General features: G+C 38.3%; 1 protein-coding gene across 2 annotated transcripts in view; it reads right to left on the reverse strand.

Annotated features, from left to right (window-relative positions):
- COL8A1 (collagen type VIII alpha 1 chain) overlaps nt 1–19,265 on the reverse strand; it is a 153,383-nt gene that overhangs the window by 46,266 nt on the left and 87,852 nt on the right. For both annotated transcript variants that reach the window (XM_024558186.4, XM_024558187.4), the window contains exon 2: nt 11,264–11,381. The gene's annotated coding sequence lies outside the window, so the exon portion shown is untranslated. The remainder of the gene's footprint in view (nt 1–11,263; nt 11,382–19,265) is intronic.

The raw sequence follows: 19,265 nt of genomic DNA on the forward strand, positions 1-19,265 counted from the left end.
TTTATTGATTCCAGAGAGAGAGAGGAAGGAAGAGAGAAACATCTATCAGCTGCCTTTTATACACGCCCCAACCAGGGACCAAACCCACAGCCCAGGCATGTGCTCTGACCAGGAATCAGACCTACGACCTCTGGATTTACAGGACAATGCTCCAAATAACTGAGTCACACTGCCCAGGACCTACTAGTACTTTTGTTTGATAACTATCATGTAGTGTTTGGTTTGTTGAGGTAAGAGATGGTTTGGTAACTGAAAAGTCTTAGATGAGGAGCTAAAAGGATAAGCAGGGACCAGGTTTTTAAATACAAGGAATCTCGGGTGAAAGACTTGTGGAGTGAGGGAGATTGGATCTCAGTCCACCAGCAAAGATGCGACTTTTCTTCAGAAGTCCTTTGTTGAGGACCCTTGATGGGGCAGAACAGGCAGAGGTGCAGAGCTCAGGTGCACAGACCAAGTGAGACATCCAAGAAGAGAAGTGAAACATAGACCTGCCCGTTTGAAGTCTTCACTTCTCTGCAAACTCCATGAGTGTTATTAATTACTGCTAGCACTTCTGGACAATAGACCAGGAAGTAAGATCTGCTGTCCTACTTCCGGTCAAGATGGTGGCATAGGTCAATGTGGTACTTGCATCCTCCCACAGTCACATCAAAATTACAACTAAACAATAGAATAACCACAATTCAGAATGGCCTAGAATCAAGCTGAATGGAAGTCGTACAACTAGGGATTTAAAGAAAAAGTCACACTGAGACTGGTAGGAGGGGTGAAGCTGCAGAATGGTGTGGTCCCACATCCATGTGTGACAGATAAAAATCAGGAGGGATATCTTGCCCACAGAGGTTCCCCCTTAAGAGCAAGGGGTCCCAGCCCCACACCAGGCCCCCCATCCCAGGGTTCCAGTGCCAAGAAAACAAAGCCCCATAACTTCTGGCTGTAAAAACCAGTGGGGATTGAGACTGGGTGAAAGGAAGGGCTTTTAAAGTCCAAGAGAGTTCCTCTTAAAAGGCAAGCACATAGACTTACTCCCTCTGAGCCCCAGTACTGGGGCAGCAGCTTAAAGGACCCAGGGACATACAGGGAAGAACTGAATTGTCTGGCATCAGGGTGAGAGCTGGGGAGGCAGCTTTCTGCTAGACAAAAGTTCTGGCAGAGGCCATTGTTTCTTTACTGAGATACCCCCCACCCAGAGCTGGCAGCCAGGTGGCATATCTGAGTCTTCATCAACCTGGTTAACACTATTTGCTCATCCCTGGTGATTCCCTGAGATCCCATCCTATCCAACTTCTGGGCCCACCCAAACTTTTTCCAGTGACTTTTCCATAGAAATGGCCTGTCTTGGATCATGCTTCAGACTTTCCTAAAATCTCTCAAACAAGCAGCATCTGGCCTCAGCATGCTCCGTACCTCTCACTAAGTGGCCCCAGGCCTGGCACTAACAGCAGCCAGATTTGGTTCACGGCTTGGCCTTGCTTGGCCACCTCCAATCCCAGCACCAGTATCAGCCATCTGAAAATCACTTTTAGTTCATCTCAGTGGCCCTGCACAGAACACAGGTAGTGGCTGACCTTGGCCTACACCTCCTGAGAGGCCCCTGAGCCAGCGTACCCAGTGGATAGCTTCAGACCACATCAAAGCACCACTCAACTACTCTCACAAGCAACATACTCAAAGGGTGAACTCAGTGGGCACCAGAGCTCTGCTGAAGTAAGTCCTGCTCTGTGGGGTGGGCCTCTGCACAGCTGATCCTCTGTGGTGGTTGGCGGTTGCTGCCAGTCATTGCAGCTGATCGGCCTGGTGATAAATCCCTTCCATTGATGTGCTAACAGCAATCAAGGCTCAACCACAGGAAGAGGGTACACAGGGCCCACAAGGGGTCACACCTGAAGTGCCCAGCTGCTGGACCCTAGAGAACACCTACCACATAAGGCCACTCTACCAGGCCCAGGAGACATAGCAGATCTACCTAATACATAGAAACCAACACAAGGAGGTTGCCAAAATGAGAAGACAAAGAAATATGGCTCAAATGAAAGAACAGAACAAAATTGCAGAAAATGAACTTAACAAAATGGAGTCAAGCATGAACCAGATGCAGAGTTTAAAACAGTGGTTACAAGGATGCTCAATGACCCCAGTGGGAGCTTCAACAGAGAGATAGAAAACATGAAGACAGAACTGGGAAACAAGAAAGAACCAGTCAGAAATGAAGAATACATGAACTGAAGTGAGAACACATTACAGAGTATCAACAATGGAATAGATAAAACACAGGATCAAATAAGGGATTTGGAGGACAAGGAAGCAGAAATTACCCAATTAGAACAGCAAAAAGAAAAAAAGAATCCAAAAAATATGAAGGTAGCATAAGAAGCCTCTGGGACAACTTCAAGCAAACCAACATTCACATCCTAGTGTTGCCAGAAGCAGAAGAAAGAGAGCAAGAAATTGAAAACGTTTTTGAAAAAAAATAATGACAAAAAACTCCCCTAACCTGATGAAGGAAATAGGCACACAAGTCCAGGAAGCACAGAGTCCCAAATAAGATGAACCTAAAGAGGCCCACAAGAAGACACATCACAATTAAAATGCCAAAGATTAAAGACAAAGAGAACATCTTAAACACAGCATGAGAAAAGCAGTTAGTTACCTACAAGGGAGCTACCACAAGATTGTTAGCTGATTACTCAACAGAAACTTTGCAGGCCAGAAGGGAGTGTCAATGGATATTCAAAGTGATGAAAAGCAAGGATCTGCAACCACGATTACCCAGCAAAGCTATCCTTTAGAGTGGAAGGACATACAAAGAGCTTCCCAGACAAGAAAAAGCTGAAGGAATTCATTACCACCAAAGTTTTATTTCAGTATTACATGAAATGTTAAAGGGTCTTCTTTAAGAAAAGGAAGAAAAAAAAATATGAACAATCAAATGGCAATATATGAATATCTATCAGCAACTGAATCTAAAAACCAAAAATAAACAAAGAAGCAGAAATAGACTCATAGATAAGGAGAACATTCTGAAGGTGGGAGGGCTTCGTGGGGAAGGAGGATAAAGGTGAAGGGATTAAGAATTACAAATTGGTTGTTACAGAATAGTCAGAGGGATGTAAAGTGCAGCATAGGAAATATAGTCAATAATATTCTAACAACTATGTATGGTGTCAGATGGTTTCAGGAGATTTATCCAGATGATCACTTAGTAAGTTATACAATGTTTAATCGCTCGGGTGTGCACCTGAAATTGATATAATACTGTACATCAACTGGGATTGAAAAATAAAAAATGATTTTAAAATAAAAAATAAAATAAAGTAGAAAAAAACCCTGCTCTGCTAATTTCTTTCCCACATTGCAGGACACCTGAGAAAAAGCCATATGGTCACTGACCATCGTCCCCCTTTGTGCTGTTGTGATCACAGTCACTGGATAACTTGAGCAGTTACTCTGAAATTCAGTCTGGCTCTGACGAACTCCGAAACCATGTAAACTACATTTCTATTTTTTCTCCTTTATAGATGAAGAAAGTAGAGCCCAGAGAGGCTAAGCAACTTGCCCAAGGTTACATGGCAAGTTGGAATTTGATTCCAGGGTAGTGTTCTTTCTGTTTCATCATGGTCTTTGTGTGCAGGTAGAAACATCTCCTTATTGCACACGGGTTGACTTCACTTGGAAGAATCAGAAAAGATTAATTGCTTTAGTTTGTATTCATAACATTTTTCAGACCTATTTGGGGAACTGATGACTGTTAAACAGGTGTTAGTTGTTTCAGTAACCATTTAATTAATTAATTTTTCCTTTTAAAATATTTTATTTATTTACTTTTAGAGAGAGGGGAAGGGAGGGAGAAAGAGAGGGAGAGAAACATCATTGTGTGGTTGCTTTCCATGTGCCCCTGACTGGGGACCTGGCCCGCAACCCAAGCATGTGCTCTAACTGGGAATTGAACTGGCAACCCTTTGGTTTGCAGGCCGGCACTTAATACACTGAGCCACACCAGCCAGGGCAATTTTTATTTTTAAAAAATATTTTATTGTATATGCTACTACAGTTATCCCCATTTTCCCCCTTTGTCCTTTTCCACCCAGCTACCCCTCCCTCAGGCAATCTCCACACTGCTGTCCATGTCCATGGGTCATGTGTATGTGTTTTGACTAATTTCTTCACCTTCTTTTAATCAATCCCCACCTTCCCCTCCCCTCTTACAGCTGTCAGTCTGTTCCATGTTTCTATGCCTCTGATTCTATTTTACTTGTTAGTTTATTTTGTTCGTTAGATTCCACATATAAATGAGATCATATGGTATTTCATGTTTCAGTAACTATTTTACATTCTGATATAAAAGAGGCTGCCTGGAGTAATATCTCTTCAGGAGTTGTCTGGGTTCAATTTTAGCTCTACCAACTTCCTGGCTGGGAAACCTCAGGTGTGTTTCTTAGTTTCTTTGTACATTTGTAGTTATATTTCATGTCTGTGAAATGGGGTAATAATTGTATCTATTTATTGGGTTGCTGTGACTAAGTGACCATATATGAAATATTAGAACAGTGCCTAGAAAGTGACGTATGTGCTTATTTTTATAGTACTTAGGCACAAATGCACATAAGACTGGAATATATTAGAGCTCATTTCAAGAATTCTCATCTTGAAAGTAGTTTTGTAAAAAAATGTTTCCAAATGCAAGCATCATTTCATTCTGTAGTCTCTAGATGCAGTAACTCAAAACTGTCACTAGATGGCAATTGTGATCCATTGGGACTCCAGCTGCCACAGGTTTTCGCGGAGCTTTGTGAACTCAGGCTGCCCCTTCCCCACAAAGTGGCCTTTTAAACAAAACTGTTATGGTCCGCAGGTCAGCAAAGTTAGTCTTCTGTGGCTGCTCTTGGGACTTACCCACACGTGCCCAATTCTGCTTAGGGCAGTCCCGCAGAAGCCTGGGTTTTACCCGACTACCTCTTCTTGTGAATTCGCATATCAGGTGGCAAGATGACTGTCTAGTCCTGTGTTAAGATTAACCAATGGTTCTGAAAGTGTGGCCCCCCTCAACCCCAGTACACCTGGGAACTTGTTAAAAATGTGGAATCAATGTTTAACAAGGCCTCCTGATAGTTGTGTGTGAAAAGTGATGAAGAAAGCTCCTTTCAACTCTTTGGTTCACTGAAGGAAGGAAGCTGAGTAATGAGCAAGTCATCTGGTCTGAAATCATGGGCTTTGTTATATTTTTGGTATTTACTTTATATGCATTCACTATGAGTGTGCTCTTCATGTAGTGTATGAATATCAGTCAATATTAGTATATTTCTTCCTTGCGCAGGAGTATTCAGAACCAAATTAAAATTCAAATTATAAAGTTCTGATAGGATTTGAGATACCTAGCCCTTCCTAGGGAAGCTTCCAGAATTCCTGGATTCTCTGGGATATTTTTCAGTGATTTCACTTTTTCCTGAGAAAATAACTTTTCTGTTCCTTAATTTTCTCACCTGAAAAATGTTGGTATTGGATGAGATAATTTAGAAGGCCCCTTTCAGCTCTAACAGTCTCTGGGTTTATGATTTAATGACCAAATGGCACAAATAACTCATTTCTAAGCTGTCTTTACAGCAAAATGTTAGTGTTGTTTCCATAAAAGAAGTTATCAGATGAAATATCTCTCCATGCATTTGTAAGTGGGATGCCTAAAAAAGCTCTATAGTTTACTTTTAAGACTCAGCCCAGCTCAAAGATGCTATTATATGATATATTCCGATATGAAATTGTACACATCTCAGAGGTTAAGACTAAGGCCAGTTTTAAGCAGGCATCATTAGATATGATTGATGTGTAGGTCTGTTTTAAGGTAGGTGCACTTTACATAATGCTCTGCTTTTCTCATTGCTCCAGCTGTAACTGGGTTTTAAGAGCTCATGTTACAACCTTGATCTTTACTTTCATGTTCACACCTGAGGGTAAACTGCTTTCTTAAGAAAACCTAAGAAAACCAATAATCCAATTTTCACTTCCTTGTCTAGAGAACTTGAATAGTATACAGGTTTGCTTTACCTTGAATCAAAGGAAGGTCAATAACTCCCGCAAAGAAGAACCTATAAAAATACTGTTATTTTAAAGTTTTATGATCGAGAACAAAGTTTGCATTTTATTCCCCCCCCCCCGATAATTTTTGCCTTTCTCATTTGCAAACAATTTTAGAGTTGATTAGGATAATTTCCTCTTTACTTATTACAAAAGCAATGCATGTTCATTCTGGAATTATTACAGCAAAGTATAAGTAATGACATAGAAATATCTAAAATTCTGCCAACTGAAGTTGGCTATTGTTAATTTTTTTCTTTTTGTTTTATTCTAGGTAAGCACAAATGTTAAGAAATTGGCAACAAATTATATATTATAATGGAAGTCTTCTTTTAAAAATAGTTTATATAACAAGTTTAATCTCTATCTTCAAAGATAATATTAATGTACAAAAATTTACACAACTCTTTTCACTATTTTGTGATTTTCAGTGTCATTTTGATTTTGGTCCCCTTTTTGTTTGTTGGTTTTCATCCCTCATTTTTGCAGAAAAGACTTATGGTAACTCCAGCCCACTTTCCTCCAAGTGAATATAATATATAGAGAAGGGCAAGCCTCTGAATTCACACTACATAAATATATATATGCGTGTATATATGTATATATACACACATATATATGTAATGAAACCTTTGCTCTATGAACAATAGGTAACTTTAACATCCTGGGGAATGATGCTATAAAGAATTCTATTGTAATGTAAAGAAACCTTTGAGAAAGTCTTCACTTTCTCCTTCATAGAGTCTTGTTTATAAAGATGTATTGTTCAAAACCACACTCACAAGCCTACTGATTCATGCGCTCTCACAGGGCGGAGCGCTGGTCTTGTTGTCTGATATCCCTTCGGTGTCTAGAAGTGTTCCTGGTCCGCTGCGTTTGCTAGGTGAACACTTGTGCAGTTGAAGTGAATGAAATGAAACAGTTCCAAATATTCTATTACTGCCGTGATAATTTGCACCGTGATTTCAAGTAGCATTGACGTAGGAGACAATGATGGTTAAGAGCTTCCGTTCTGCTCCCTGTCGCTAAGGCTTTAAATGAGATAAGTTGGCCTACTTCTTTGCCCAGTGCTTAGGCCCAAATAGTAAATGCTAAATAGATATTAGCTTTCAGTGATTTGGGCTATTTGTTACTATTTTTTCTCCTTAAAAGGAACCCATTTTTTTCCTGAGGATTTTCACTTAGATTTTCCATAACGAGAATAAAGTACTTCTTTAGGAATTACACATAAAGTATCTTAAAGAGTTGGTAGGGGAAATAAAATATGCTATATTTTATAATAAATTTATATAGAATTATTATTTTAAATTGCCTATATTACCTAATAGTCTAACATCTCATTCATTCATAATGTTTAATAGGAACATATTTTAAAATAAAGTGTGCTGCAGAACCATAAATATAATTTATAGTTCTTTCCATGGTGCTTTTACTGTAAGCCTTTTAAGCATTGGACAAGTACAACACGAACCCTTTCACTGAACGAGCAATTTGAGGCCTTGAGGAATGAAGTCTGAGATTTCCCCTGGACGTGGAAGATGTGTGAGAATGACCAGACTATGGCTGCTAGTGTACACTGCTCTGTGTTTGACAGGGTCTTTGGAAATTTGCCTCAGACACGTCAAGACAGGTGCATGAACACGTCCTGTACTGTGAAATCTGTCTGTGGGCTTCGGACAATGGAACCCTCCAGCCCAGCACTGTCCAATAGCATCAGTGTAAGCCGCATGTGTGACATCATATTTTCCAGTGGCTACATTTAAAAAGTTAAAGGAAACAGGTGGAATTAATTTTAATACTATATTTTATTTAACTCAAGATGCCTAAAGTAATATCATTTTAACATCCAAACAATATAAAATATTAATGAGATATTTTACATCCTTTTCATTCAAAGTCTTAGCAATCCTGCATGGATTTTATCCTCCCAGTACATCTCAGCTTACGAGCCACATTTCAAGGGCTCCGTCACCACAAGTGACTCACGGCTACCATATTGGACAGCACAGCTCTAGCCATTCCCACTGTGAAGGCACCAGAGGGCAGCAGCGTGGTGCAGAGAAAAAAAGACAAAGTAACTTGGAATCATAACAGATGTCTGTTCCTGACTCTGACATTTCATATTGACGTGGCTGTGAACAAGTGATTTAGTTTCTCTGGGTCTCAAATTCCTACTCTGTATAATGGCTTGTTAATAACCGCCGTACTCCTCATAGGGGACTGTGGGAAAGATTAAATAAGATATTATATGTGAAAGTGCTCTTTTAGATCATAAAAGCCCCCCCACACATGTGAGGCATTATTACCCTTTTTTTGCAGATTTACTCTCATGACTTGCCTGAGGCCACATTCCAAGTTGGTAGGAGAATCAAGGATAGAATCTGAGGCTTCTGACTTCCAGCCATCTGCTTCAGCTAAAGCCTGTTCATACCAAGCTGGCTTAAAAAAATTAAAAACAAAAAAACAAACAACAAAAGAGCCCCAACCCCCCTCTCAAACACCAAATGCTTTTTATTTAAAAAAAATAAAGAAGGAAGAGAGTGGCAGTAAGAAGTAAATTCCATACTGAATAGTTAGGGTCTCTTGGCCACTGCCAGAATGTTCTGCAGTAAAATTATGCATACAGAGTATTTATATACCTATATATCAGCACTACAACTATCAAGGATTGGACTTTATTGCTGTCATATAATATAAAACCTCACATTCTTCAAAGTTTCAAACAACTTCTAAATTGGACTGTGGTTTCGCTACTCTATTTATCTCCAAAATATGGTACAACCACAAGAAAGCCCTTCCGTGGTGGGTTTGATTAATAAAACAGATAGGGATCAATTCAGCAGGTTTTCCATGGATTATTTTTGGTGACAGATGTAGCTCATTAATTCCCATGTGTGAGATGCCACCTCTCTAGTGTGAATCCAAGAGATACATTAATCTCTGAACAAAAAGTGAGAATAACACAGGTCAATCTATATTTATTTGTGCTTACTATATACATTGGTGCTTAACGTATAAGGCACTTTAGATATTTTAATGAGCAAAAGGAGTTTGTTTTTACGGTGATTGTCACTAAGAGATATGTTATTTATCTAACTTGAAGAAAATATAGGATATGCCTACCAAAATGTATATGCTATGAGATTCAGAAATCCATATTTTCAGGAAGTAAAAAGGTAATCAGAAAGGAAATTCTAGATTATTCAAAAATAACTTAAGAATTCCCATCCTTCACTCTTTGGAAGGCACACAGAAGATGAGTTATCATGGCCCATTTCCATTTTTCCTAATTGTAACCCTACCATGGTTTTTATATTTAATTTTTTGAGTCATTTTCTACATTCATTGCAAATGAATCTCTTCACAGATCTTAAAAATCACACAAAATATTTAGAGTTTTACACCATGTGAAATTAAGCGTGAGCCAACTTTGTTTTCACTGAAAGCTGATGACCATGTTGAACACATATAACTTTTATTTTCATTGCTGTTGACCGTTGAGTGAAATACTTTATTGAGTAAAATTTATGTTTTATTGTGTTTGCACCCCAGTTTAAAATCAAGGCTTAATTTTTTAAAAGTCTAATAAATGTATTTTTGATATTCTCACTGTAACTTTACAAGCAATTTCTCTCCTCTGCCCTATAATAACCACCTTCTGCATTTTTATGATTTAGTTTAACATTACTATTGTAATTTTTTACTGAGTGAGCCCATCCATGCCCTTGGCAGCAAGATTTTGTTACCAAAGATCCAGAAGCTGAGCCTGCCGTTTGTTGCCACGATTATAGTTTCCCTGGATTGGGTTCAGAGCCTCCCCCTGACCTCAGGACTGTAGCCAGAGTCCTGACTCCTTCATCAGCTTCTCCAAAATATGTGATAGGCTTGGGTCCTATAACCTGTTGCTTAAATGAGCATATATATTTTTAAACAATGGTTTTGCATTAAAAATATTGTATTTGATTAACATCTGGCCTTGATGAAATCTAGACAAAATAGTTAGTGGTACCTGTAGTAACAATGTGATACCTTAGGAGAGTTATTAACATAGTAGAATTTCTCTAGGACCTCAGACGGACGCGTCACAGACCGCTTGTGGTCACGCGGTGTTAACTGCAGGGCCTCGGCTGCGCTTTTCTGGTTTGCTGAAGAGCACCTCCAGCAAGAACACAAAACTCTGCGGAATCTTAACTATTCATTATTTAAATTACTAAATAAAATTAAATAGGCTATAAAAGGTCAATGTACTATTAACTATTAGGAAATATTGACTTGTGTGTCCAAAAGTCACACTTAAAACCAGGCAATAGTAATTAGCATAAGATGGCCGTGGGCACTATGAGATAATGTCTACTCGTCAGAAATGGATGGTATTTTTTTCCCCATAGAAGTAAAAAGGTTAATGATGTACTTCATATTTTAATTGCTTCTACTGACAGATCGATTAAGGGATAAAAGAGACCCTGGTATACTGGTGTTATTTTTCACCGTGAATGTATTTGGTAACATGAGAATAAACCACGTCTGTTACATCAGGCTGTTTAATGCGTCCTAGGTTGCGTTTAGGAAACTTCGGTACATGCCACTGCAGTCATCTGAAAGGGATCACTTCTTCATTGCAACTCACAACTTGAAACTATGAAATGCCAGCCAGGAAAAAAAATTGGCCCAATTAAGAGAAACTTGATAATGGTAGAAAAGCACGTATAAATATGACTGGGAGATGATAAGATTATTTTAATTTTCCCATTTGCACTCGAATTATTTATTTTACAAATCTCCAGATCTTTTATTACTTAAAACCCTCTGCTGAATCATGAAAAGCAGCTTAAGTTAGCAATTTTCCTCTGCAAAATCTAGCTGCTCGCATCTGGTGAACACTTGGATAACCTAGTCAGGGCCTATGGAAATGATTATTTTAAGACTCTATTCAACATGCCTGGACTTAAAAAACCAGCTAGAATCACACTCTGCACATGTATTTTACTGTCAAGGATTTGGAAAGCTGGCATTAGTAGCAACGGTCTGTAGGCTGTTGCAGTGGTGGAGATGGCGATAGGAGATAGGAACTGCAGGCAGGCCGAACACCCCAGTGTCTGCCAACCGCCCCTGGGCTTCCCCCAGCGCCTTCCGCCGCTTCCCCCGTGGACCAGGCGGCCCGGCTGCGCAGCCCTCCGTAGCTTCTCACACTTACATTTAGACGTGGCTGCCTGTGGAGTCAGGACCAGCGTCCTAGCTCGTGCCTTCCTGTGGCACGCCTGGGGCTGGTTTCTGTCTCTTCACCAGATGCTGCTGCACGTCCGGAGCAGCGACTGAAGTAGGAAAAAAAGGGATACTTTTACTCAGCGATTTTCAACTACTGTGCCGCAAAGTTTTTAAAACATGCAATACCTGACTATTTAGTCAGGGGCACTGGCCTCTTTTCTCTCAAACTGTCAAATAAAAAAATGACAACAGCCAACACAATAATAGCTGTCTGGTGTAAATGAATCAAAATGATACCTTTTTTTTTTTTGTCAGATAGGCCAAAAAAAATTTTTTTGGTGTGCCACAGAATTTTAGTAATTAGTTTATGTGTGCCATGAGATGAAAAAGTTTGAAAGTAGCTGCTTTTAGTCAATTGGAAAGACAACAAGAAGCTGAATTATCAAAGTGTATTGTTTTTGGACCATAAGACATTACATAATAGGAACGAATAAATACACAGTTCAGTAAAAAACACTATTATTTGCCAAGATTTAAATGCACATTTAGGAAATATTAGGGATCTTTGTATGCTGATTGGGAGAGAGATTTTGTGTGTGTGCGTTTCTATATATGCAAACATGCACTTACTTCTTTTTACAGATATACTATATATAGTTTCTGTTCAAATCAACAATTTATTGCGTACCTTTATTGCCATTCATGGTTATTTCATGTGCTAAGTTCTCACTAAAATAACTGCCATTAGTACAGACTTGGGATAATTGAGAACGGATTTGGGCATTGGCTCTACAGGAAGCAAATTTATGTGGAAGTTATACCTCAGGGAAAAAAGTTAGGTTTATTTTAGAAAAGTGAGCTCTTCCAGCAACACATTTTTCATCAGTTTGTGAACAACAGTGTTTGAGCTAGAAATTATTCTTAGTTATTCATCAAATCAGGTCTGATAGGGCTTTACTCGGACACTTTTAGGTTTTTGTTTGAGCTTTTCGTGTAATTTCGTTGAAGATACTTTATGGATCATCCATAATTTAGACTTTTTACAAACCATATGGGACTTATTCCCACTTAACCTAAGTTGCAGAAATTTAACTCAGTGTTTTGGATAATAGATACTTTATTTAGTTTTGTTATATTTCACAGAGACTTGTTTAGGAACTATTATCAACATTTATTGTTCAAAAAAGATTAAATAGGAACAACTTCAGACATTTAGATAAACGAAAAGATTTGAAAGCCAACCTTGATTGATTAGAAAATAATTGCCGAATTGGATATCCAATTTAGAAGTTCTGCAGTGTCATATAAGTGATATATCCGGGGCCAGTACAGTCAATAAAACTTCCCGTGACAGTGAGAATGTTCTGCACCCGCACGGCTCACTGCCGTGGCCACTGAGCACGTGGAATGTGGTCAGTACAAATGTGGAACTGAATTTGTAGTTTTATTTAATTTTAATTAACTTGAATTTAAATACACGCTTGTGGCTAGTGGCTACCTTATTGGAAATTATAGTTCCTAGAGTTTATCTGTATTCGGTACTCAACGTGAAATAAAGAACTACTTGAATGTCTTCTAGGTGCTGACTGTCTGTAAAGCGTGCTTGTCCCCAGAACGCAAGGCCTAGGCTCCGTGACGTGGGCTTCCATAGGGAGCCCTCGCAAGTGCGCACAGGCCCAAAGGTGGGAGCCGGGGGTTCTGAACTTTGGCTCAACTTGCGGATATTCAGACAGAAAGTTTGTGTTAGACCTAAGTGATTTGAGAACCTTTTGTCTCTGGAAAGCCATGGGCTCTCAAATTATCTCCAGTAATAAAGTTCAATGACAGTAGGTGAACTCAAGGGCTTCACTTTTCCAGTCCATTTCTTGTAAGGTATGACTGGCAGGTAATGGAGACAGATATGAACATAGCTATCCCCATGAAAAAGAATCTCTGGATTCAGCCTGGATAGCAGAAGTAGGCTGAAAAATACTTTGGCACCTCTCCCCAAATCATTTTTCAATAAAAATTCATTGAGGAATACTATGTACAAGGCACAATGGTTAGTGTAGGAGATAAAATGTTGGGAAAAAAAGATACAGCTCCTGCCCTCCTGAGGATTAACGGCATTAGATGACAAGATTGTTTCCCAATGTCTTCTTCCAAAATTTATTTTTCCTTGGATATGGTGAGAGTAAAACAGGAGAAAGATACACGGAGTAAATGGAAATGCTGAGGATCACTACGAGGTGTATGTCACACATCTTACTCAATTTACTTCTCTCTGCACAGCTTTCTGAGCTCCACACCCAGATAGATGAAGAGAGCAGTTTCTGAAATGTAATATTGGAGACAATGACTAAGAAGCCTCAACTACCATTTTCAGAACATGAGATGAGCATCATCATTCAGCATTTAATGAGTGTTTACCACATATGTTTATAAGGGATTCTTTCCTCTTCATGAGCCAGAAGAATATCCTTTAAAATAATTACTAACTAAAAGATTTTTTTGGCTGTTATGTGATGACACATTTTTTTTACTTTGCCATTCAAAACGTTGTAAGAGAGAGTGCTACAATCATAAGTTAGGAAATGAATCAAATTATTCAATTTTCGAGCACCATTGCATGACCTGAAGGGAACCATTAGCGACACAGGCAATATGGAGCTGATTGTGTTTCAGTTCAGGTTGGAAGAATGAACCAGAATGTGGCAAAGTACTAAGCGAGAACTATTTAGTAGGGTTTCTTGTTTTCCTTCGCAGAACAAATGCAGAATTAAATGTATGGTTCAACCTGAATTTTTAGATGAATTTTCAAATGTGTCACTGATGAAAATATAAGGGTGAAAAGGATTCAAAATTAAATTAAGTGAATGAAACCACACCACACAGTACTTAAAGTATCTAAAGTCCATAAAGTCTTGTCTCCAAATATATTAATTCATAATGTCCTTGATTTTTCTAGACCAATGCTTTGAAAACAATTTTTAAAAACCAACTACATAGAAACTAGAGGAAAAAAGAGATACATGTATTTATACAAATACATTAGAACCAGTTGCATATAAAATATTATAAACAAAATTAAAAGGTGAAGGAGAGTTTGCTTAGGTTTTTTAAAACAATATGTACCATATGGAGGTTTTAAATCATGGCCACAGATACTTTGACCCTCCTGTGTTCCCTCTTGCTGAGGCTGGGAGGCCTGTGACTGCTTTTATGAACAGAGCACAGTAGAGATGGCACTATGTAGCTTCTGATGATGAGTCATGAAAAACCACAACAGTGCTGCCTTCTGTACTGCAACCCTGCCCTTTGGGGCCCTGAGCCTCCAGGTAAGAAGTCTGAATCCCCTAAGCCCACTGAGCAGGAGCATCCACGTGTGGTGCTCTGGTTGGCGATGTCAGCAGGGCTGGCGTTCCTTCTGTCCCTGCCAGGGCGGTAAGCATGAGTAAAGCCATTTAGGGCCCTTTAGATCAGCCAGTCTGCCGGGTGAGTAATCCATGAGAGCAGAAAAAACTCCCAGCCAAGACCCATACAACTGTGAGATAAAATAAGGAACATGTTGCTTTAAGCCACTAAATATTGACATGGGTTGTTATGCCAGCAAACTGGAGCATACTCTTTTTTACGTATGATGTTTTCACAATAAAATTTTTAAAAATTGAATGTAAAGGACACTCTGGGAAGTTATTTGCCAAAATTAACAAAACATTCTTAGTATCTTTCCTATATAAAAGGCTCTTACAAACACCAAGAACAAATGACTAGTACTGTAGAGGAAGGATAATTAAATGAACATAAAATTCACAAAAGAAAAATAAAATGCCTAATAAACATGTAAAAATGTTCAATCTCATTAGCAAGTAAAGAAAATGTGAATTAAACAATGGGGTTACAATTTTGGTTACCAAATTGGCAAAGACAAAGGTAATATTTAATATTGGTTTGGGTTGAGGAAGAGTATAAATGGCACAGACTTTTTGGAAAATAACTTGATACTGTACATGCAGAGCTTTTAAAATATCATATTCTTTGACTTTGCTAAAAACCTAGGAATTTAGGTAAGGAAGTAATGAGAAATGAGGTAAAATATAAAATGTTTATTATAGTTCTAATTTGAGAAGTAAAAAATATAGAAACAATCTAAATGTCAATCAATGCAGTTAAATAAGTTACATATTTTACAATGCAGAATATTATTTGATTACTTAGAATAAAATTTTAAAGATATTTTATCTACTAATCCTGACCTTGGCACACAATAGTGGAGTAGAAAAAATGGGGACTTGATGGGCACACAGACCGGGTTCTGAATCCTGGAGCTGCCCCCTACTTTCGCTGGATATTTCCAAATTTGATTTATCTTTCTGAGTTTCAGTTTTCATATAAAGGAAGTGGGCCTAAATACCTAGTCCATTGGGTAGAGTGATAATTAAATGCAATTATATCTGATAAAGAAGCATAATAGTTTCTCAATAAGTATTATCTATTTTCTTACAATAAAGGATACCATCTGAGCTCCATTTCCAAATTCACATCCCTTTCCAAATTCACTAAAGGTTCTGCCACTCTGGCTCCTTCTATATACTGCTTTTCAGCACAGTTTGGTCTCTACACCATAGTCAGAAAGATATTAAAAACAAAAGTAAGTGAGTCAGGTTTCTCACTTACATTCTTCAATGGTTCCAACTGCATAGAAACATGCATATGCTCTTGCTCTGCTCTCCACCAGCAGATGTGATAAACTTGGAAAAGGTAAATCAGATCATGCCATCCTCCTGCTTAAGACCCTCTCCCCTTCTATCTGATAGGTCCCCATAGCACGAGAACAAACCTAAACTTTTTGTGAGGGGGTTCCATGCCTCATCTGATTCCTACTTCACCTACAATTTTCCCCCCTTCTCCCTTGTCCTCTATTCTCTAGCCACACTGGCCTTCTACTTATGAAGAACATCACGCTGGTCCCCACTTTCAGGCCTTGGCCGTTCCTCTGCCTGGAATTCTCTTCCCCCAGAACACTCTTGGGCCCTTCACCATTTAAATCTCGACTTGAATGTCACTTCTTCAGAGAGGGTTTTCTTGACCAAACAATCTAAACTCAACCACTTACATTCATGCATCTCTAATTCTCTTCATTCCACAGGAGTCACTACAGTTGTACCGTGGGCCTCAATCAGCGCTTCCTCTCTCCCCACCCCTCCTTCGAGCAGGGAACCTGTTTTGTGTCCTGTAGCATCCCTTGCAACCAGAACTAGGATTGGCACATGGCAGGTGTTTGGTAAGTGTTTGCTAGATGCCTTGCAGTGCTTTTTGTACTTCTGAAATACAGAACTTAGTAGTGTAGAAAAAACCAGCATTTGACATCATTTAAAAACACAGAAATTGTGAATTATATGGGCATTTTAAAAGCTTTGATGGTTCTGATTACAGTTAAGTACATTGCTTCAATTTTGAAAAAAGAAAAACTCACAAACAAAATCACAACACCATAAAATTAGTTCAGGAGTGTGATGAGAGCTCCTCTGTCAAATCAGATACTTTGAAAACTGTGTGAGCCCCCAACCGGCTCCTTGCTTTGAAATGAAGACTGTGCACCTCCCAGCAATATTTTTATTCCTGTCCAACATGTGATTCATTTACTGGAGAAGAAACTAGACTCCCCCTTTCAATACTGAAAGTGTTGAAAACAAGGTTTAATTTTTTTTGAGGCTGGCTCTAGGATGAGGAGGTACCTTAATTACCCTATTGGGTAGACAGGACTTAAAACTTTCTTCTTAGCAATGCGTGGCATGTTGACTATTGTTAATAATTCTGTATTATGTGTTTGAAAGTTGCTAAGAGAGATATTAAAAGCTGTCATCACAAGAAAAAAATTTATGTTTGATGGTACATGTTAACTAGAGTTATTGTGGTGATGACTTTGTATACATATTATATATATAAATATTGATTCATTATGTTATATCTCTAAAACTAATATAAATTTATATGTCAATTATATCTCAATACAAAGACAAGAAAAAAACTATTCCTCTTGGTGCCATTTACTCCGAAAAATAGGAACCTTAGTGGTTAGGCCTCAATGGTCTGGTATGATCATGAGATTCTACAGAACCGGAAATCTATTTTTATAAAATCCATGAGAAAAACATGAGTTGCTATTTAGAAAAGTACCATACTATTTCAGAAATTATATAACATTCATATGTTATTATATATATATTATATATATATGCTATGTATTTCCACATAGTCTATCCCCACTAGTTTTGAATTTCCACTGCAAGCAGTCTGCTCACATTCTTATGATTCTAGAAGGGAAAGGAAACGCACGTTTATTAAACATGTTCTCTGGGCCAATCTCCTTGCTAAGCATGTTACCCGGGTAGTCTCATCTAATTCCTACAACCACGCACAAATGAGTTAAGGCAATGGAAAGACAGACTCCATTCTTTCACACGAGTTGCAAAACAAAGGAACTGCCTATTGTTAACCCCATTGACATTATCCCAGAGTTTAATTTCAGGTTTTTCAAGGGACACTATCATTTACATTAGTGATTCATGGACATTGTCTGCAGCACCACAAATTATCATTTATCAACAATGCTATAAAATTGGGCACAAGATTTCCACAGGAACTGTGCATCTGGATTGTTTAGAAATGCCAGGACTTAGAAAAAGACAATGGGGTGAGGCATTTTGAGGTTCCTGGAAACTATCTTTATTGGCCTATGGAGTAGTACATCTTATTTGATTTCAGCGCAGCTCAATAATGTTTGGAGAGCTGCAGGAAGGTGTACGAGGACCCAGTTCCCTTCTTCCACCCATCTGAAGGAACTCCTTAATCCTTCCGCTGATTTTTCCAAAATCCTAAGGTTGCAGAGTCGCCGATAAACTCTAGGATTGAGAATTCTATAAAAACAGGATCAATTCTGAACAACTAAATCCTGCTAAATCAGAAAAAAGGAAACAAAATCTAAGGCTGTACTAAGCCTCCATTGGAGGGCTGGGTTGCTGGATCACTGGTTTCTTTTGGGTGCATTATGATTAGATGAACATTAATTTTCTTTTATTTATAAAACCCATGTGATAGTTTCATGACAGCATTCGATGGTCACAAAGCTGAAAGAAGCTGAGATCTGGGAGTGAAAGGACTGAAAAGATCTGAACATCTAAAGTATATCTGAAATCTTTGGATTTTGTTATTTTAGAATAAGAAGGGTTGGAATGAGAAATTAGTCAATACTTCAATATGTGAATAAACTTGAAAAACAGCGAGTTTAGGTCAGAGAACTGGAGAGCTACAGCTTCACTGGTTGCAATCTAAAATTAGGCCCTTCCATACAACTTAAATGGCAATATTTGACAGGAAATAGTCTCTGGGATTTTTATTTCAGGTGCATTCTTCTGATACTTTTGCAATAGATAGAAATGTATCAAATATTTCCCAAAAGTCCCTTATCCTTGCTGAGAAAATATAGAAAGTGATATTAAACCTTTTTCAAGTGAAGCCATTCTATGAACCTTCAGGCAAGATAAAATACTGAGAATCTAATGGTGATTCCAGGTGTGGTCAAAGGTCTTCTAAGTAGCAGTTCAGGAAAAAGATTAAGACCAGGTTTTTGTAAGGTACATATTCATGGAGTATCTAATACGAGGTCTCCTTTCAGTTTTCTAGATATTTGGCAATACGGAGCTGTGCTTAAATTGAACTAAGAAGTGCAAAATCAGTGGATTCCTTTGTTTAGGTAGGTATATTACAATAGCCTTCCTCAACCGTCTTGTCATTTGCATTATAATCTATTCATATATTCATCCATACAACGAAATAAGTAACTGAATAATTAAACATTATATCTCATCTAAGATAACTTGTGAAGCAATTTGCTTTGAAAGTTTAAAAAAAATGCCTTGGGTGAGTAAAATTTGACTTAGTTTTAGCTCTAATTAAAAGATAATTTATTCTTGCTATCGACTGATTAATGATATTGATTCAGTAACAGC

The sequence above is a fragment of the Desmodus rotundus genome, chromosome 2 (assembly GCF_022682495.2).
Source record: "Desmodus rotundus isolate HL8 chromosome 2, HLdesRot8A.1, whole genome shotgun sequence".
Classification (NCBI taxonomy): Eukaryota; Metazoa; Chordata; class Mammalia; order Chiroptera; family Phyllostomidae; genus Desmodus; species Desmodus rotundus.